General features: G+C 38.1%; 1 protein-coding gene across 1 annotated transcript in view; it reads left to right on the forward strand.

Annotated features, from left to right (window-relative positions):
• The window catches only part of ZC3H13 (zinc finger CCCH-type containing 13), an 88,606-nt gene that overhangs the window by 45,142 nt on the left and 38,485 nt on the right, over positions 1–4,979 (forward strand). The gene's annotated exons all lie outside the window — the stretch shown is intronic.

Here is a 4,979-nt window from a genome sequence, read left to right on the forward strand (position 1 = left end):
TAGAGACGGGGTTTCACCATGTTGACCAGGATGGTCTTGATCTCTTGACCTCGTGATCCACCCGCCTCGGCCTCCCAAAGTGCTGGGATTACAGGCTTGAGCCACCGCGCCCGGCCCATGGGTTCTTTCACCTCTAGGCTATTGTTGATAGTGCCAAGGTGAGCATGAGTGTGTAAATAATCCCTTTGAGACCCTGCTTTCAATTATTTTGTGTATATACCCAGTAGAATTTCTGGATCATATGATAATTCTATTTTTAAGTTTTTGGAAAGCCTCCATACTGTTTTCCATGGCAATTGAACTGTTGTACATTCCCACCGACAGTACACAAGTGTTCCAGTTTCTCCATACTTTCACCAACACTTATTTTCTGTTTTTGTTTGTTTGTTTTATAGTAGCCATTTGAAGGGGTGTGTTTATCTCATTGAGGTGAGGTGTTATCCCATGAAAGTTTTGATTTGCATTTCTCTGATGAATGGTCATGTTGAACATCCTTTCATGTGCTTGTCGGCCATTTGTATATTATCTTTGGAAAATGTCTTTCCAATTCTTTGCCCATTTTTTAATTGGTTTGTTTGATTTTTTTCTGTTGAGTTCTAGGAGTTTGCCATATATTCTGGATATTAACCCCTTATCACAGATAAGGTTTAAAAATAGTTTTTCCTATTCCATAAGTTGCTTTTTTTTTTCACCCTGTTAATTGTGTCTTCTTGACATGCAAGAGAATGGTTAACTGGAGCCTTCACAGTTCTTAAATATGTTTTCTTGAAATATACTCTGTATTTTACTCAGTCCAGCAGGTGTATTTGTGAAAATTATGTGTAAATGTTCTTGCTGACTGACATTATATCAGTAAAGCTTTTAGCTTTCCCTAATGGTTCTTTGTACTTTTATTTTGGTATTTTGACCTAGAAGTCTCTGAGAGATGGTTCTTAACACATATTCGTAGGTAGTTTATCATTTTAATGGTAAAAACATTTGTATTATGAGGAATTGAATATTACCCAGGCTAATTCTTCATTTTTCAGCTTTTCTCCCTGGGTTATCCCTAAATGGTACGTGTAGAACTCACGCGTTAACTTAGTTATGTAGCTAAATCTGAACTTTGTTTGTTTATTTTTTATTTTGATCTAAGAACATGAAACAACAGAGCTAGGAATACGGGAAGATTATATAAATACTTGATTTGCACACACTGGAGTTCTAAAGCCGTAGGTGACAAGGTTGAAAAAGGACATTTTGCTTTAGGAAGAGGTAATTTAATACAGTTTTTAGGTGGGGCTGTTATTTTCATTTGTCTCCATTGCTCTGAATAAAGGAATTACAGGCACTCCCATTTTATTGTACCTCACAGATGTGTATTTTTCCAAATGGAAGGTTTGTGGCATCTCTGCATTAAACAAGACTATCAGTGCCATTTTTCCAATAATATGCTCACTTTGTGTCTCTTTGACATTTTGCAATTCTTGAAATATTTCGGGCTTTTTCATCATTATTATATTTGTTATGGTGGTCTGTGACCAGTAATTGTCTACATTACCATTGTAATTATTTTGGGGCACCATGAACTGCACCCGTATAAAACAGTGAACTTAATCTGCAAATGTGTATGTTCTGACTGCTCTACTGACTGGCTAGTCTCCTGTCTATCTGCTTCTTCTTGGGCCTCTCTATTCCCTGAGACACAACAATATTGAAATTAGGCCAACTAATAAGCCTACAGTGGCCTCTAAGTGTTCAAGTAAAAAGGAAGAGTAATTTAAATCAAAAGCTAGAAGTGATAAAGCTTAGTGAGGAAGGCATATTGAAAACTTAGGTTGTCGAGCTAGACCTCTTGTGCCAGTTAGCTAAGTTGTGAATACAAAGGAAAAGTTCTTGAAGGAAATTTAAAGTGCTACTCCAATGATCACATGAATGAGAAGAAAGCAAAACAGCCATATTGCTGATGTGGAAGAAGTTTGAGTGGTCTGGATAAAAGATCAAAGCAGCCACAATTGAAATCAGCCATAACATTCCTTTAAGCCAGAGCCTAATCCAGAGCAAGGCCCTCTCTAATTCTTTTGAGGCTGAATGAGATAAGAAAACTGGAGGAAAAAAGTCTGAAGCTATCAGAGGTTACTTCATGATGTTTAACTAGTGAAGCCATCTCCATAGCATAAAAGTACAAGATGAAGCAGCACATTCTGATGAAGAAGCAGCAGCAAGTTATCCAGAAGATCTAGATAAGAATTGATGTTGGCCACACTAAACAAATTTTCAACATAGTTGATATAGCCTTATTGGAAGAAGATGGCATCCTCAAACAGTAGATTTTCAGTCTTCTATTTTCCAATTTTCTATTGAAACAAGATGTTATCTAGGACTTTGTTCATCGCCACAGAGAAGTCAATACTTGGCTTCAAAGCTCCAAAGAACAGGCTGACTCTCACATTTGGGGATAATGCAGCTGTGGGTTTTAAGGTGAAGCCAGTGCTCATTTACCATTCTGAAAATCCTAGGATTTTTAAGAATTATGCTAAATCTATTCTGCCCATGCTCTGTATGTAAGTGGAACAACAAGCATGGATGGCAGCACATCTGTTTACAGCATGGCTTACTAAATATTTTAAGCCCACTGTTGAGACCTATTGCTCAGGAAAAAAAGATTCCTTACAAAATACTACTGCTTGTTTATGATGTGCCTGTTTACAAAGTAGTTCTGATGAAGACGTATGAAGAGATTAATAGTTTCATGCCTGCTAAGACAAAAGGCACTCTACAGCCCACGGATCAAAGACTGAGTCTTATTATTTAAAAAATACATTTTATAAGGCCACAGCTGTGATGGATAGTGATTTCTCTGATGGATCTGAGCGAAGTAAATTGAAAACTGTTTGGAAAGGATTTGCTATTCAAGATGTCATTAAGAACATTTGTCATTTGTAGGAGGAGGTCAAAATATTAATATTTACAGGAGTTAGAAGTTGATTACAACTTTCATGAATGAGAGGTTCAAGACTTTATTGAAAGAAGTAACTGCAGATGTGGTAGAAATAGCAAGAGAACTAGAATTAAAAGTAGATCCTAAAGATGTAACTGAATTGCTGCAATCTCAGATCAGACTTGAACGGATGAGGAGTTGTTCATATGGATGAACGAAGAAAGTGGTTTCTTGAGATGGAATCTACTCCTGGTGAAGATGCTAGAAACATTTTTTAAATGACAATGACACCAAAGAATTTAGAGTATCAAATAAACTTCGTTGACAAGGCGGTATCAGTGTTTGAGAGGATTGAGTTCAGGTTTGTTTTGTGCGTTTGTGTGTGTGTGCTTTTTTTTGTTGCCTTTGTTCTCGCTGTTACCCAGGCTTAAGTGCACTGGTGTGATCTCAGCTGACTGTGTCTTGCGATTACCCTGCCTTTCGGGCACTGGCGCGATCTCAGCTCATTGTAGCCTCCGCCCCCCCATCAAGTGGTCAAGTGATCTTCCTACCTCAACTTCCTGAATAGCTGGACTTACAGGCATGCACCGCCATACTCAGCTAATTAAAAAAATTTTTTTGTAGAGATGTGGTCTCACTATGTTACCCAGACTGATCTTGAACTCCTGGGCTCAAGTGATCCTCCTGCCTCGGCCTCCCAAAACATTGCAGTTATAGGCTTGAGCCACCATGCCCAGGTGACTACGGTTTTGAAAGTTCTGTGGGTAAAATGCTAGCAAACAGCACACATACTACAGATAAATCTTTTGTGAAAGGAAGAGTCAATTGGTGTGACAAACTTCATCATTGTCTTATTTTAAGAAATTGCCACAGCTTCCCCAGCCTTTTGCAGTGTCTAACCTTGTCAGTCAACAGCCATCAGCATCAAGGTAATACCCTAACTCACAAAACGGTTACAACTCTCTGAAGGCTTAGATGATTATTAGCATTTTTTAAACAATAAAGTATTTTTAAAAATTAAGTTGTGTACCTTTTTAGATATAAATTTGTTGCACACTTAATAGACTACAATATAGTATAAATATAACTTGTGTGTGTACTAGGAAACCAAAAAAATTATGTGGCTCGCTTTACTGTGATATTTGCTTTATTGTGGGAACCAAACTCATAACGTTTGTGAGGTGTACTTGCATTAATTTTAAAACTAGACAGTATCTTTGTAACTGCCTTCAAATTGATAAGGAATGTAATTAAAGATTAGTATCTAAATGCCTTTTGGAAAAAATCGTCCTTTAAAAATATTTTAAATGTTATAATGGGAATAGTAATAGTATTTTGGTTACTGGAAGGTATTGTGTTTAAGTAAAATTGCGAATTCATTCATCCAACAGTTACTTAAATATCTGTTCTAAAGCTGGTATTGCAACAGTGAGCAGAAGTATTTCCAAGAGCTTTGTTAATATGGGTAGAAGTAATATAGTGATGGGGTGTGTGTGTGTGTGTGTGTGTGTGTGTGTAAAATAGTGTTTCCAAATATGTGGGCTTTGGCTTTGGGTTTTTTTTCTCAAGTATGACCCGTTAGGCTTACTTTAGTTGCTTACATTTCTTAAAGGATGGCTCTCTATTGAATTTCCCATTTACATGGCATAGGTTTGCATACACATGGCATAGGAGACGCGACAATGCTGCGTAATCCTCTGACTTTAAATCTGCCTGTTCTCTGCGTCTCAGCTGTCCAACCTTCTATATCTGGTGCTCCTAACCCGAAGTTCATTGGTGGATTTTAGGGGTCCACAAGCTTTGTGAGTTAGGTATATAACTTTGCCTGGGTGTATGTGTTGGTGAGGGAGAGAGCTCATAGCCTTGTAGAAAAGTTCATGAATTTCCCCTCTTCAGGCCGGGCGCGGTGGCTCAAGCCTGTAATCCCAGCACTTTGGGAGGCCGAGGCGGGTGGATCATGAGGTCAAGAGATCGAGACCATCCTGGTCAACATGGTGAAACCCCGTCTCTACTAAAAATACAAAACATTAGCTGGGCATGGTGGCGCATGCCTGTAATC

Source organism: Cebus imitator, unplaced genomic scaffold (genome assembly GCF_001604975.1).
Source record: "Cebus imitator isolate Cc_AM_T3 unplaced genomic scaffold, Cebus_imitator-1.0 Scaffold94, whole genome shotgun sequence".
In the NCBI taxonomy this organism is placed as follows: Eukaryota; Metazoa; Chordata; class Mammalia; order Primates; family Cebidae; genus Cebus; species Cebus imitator.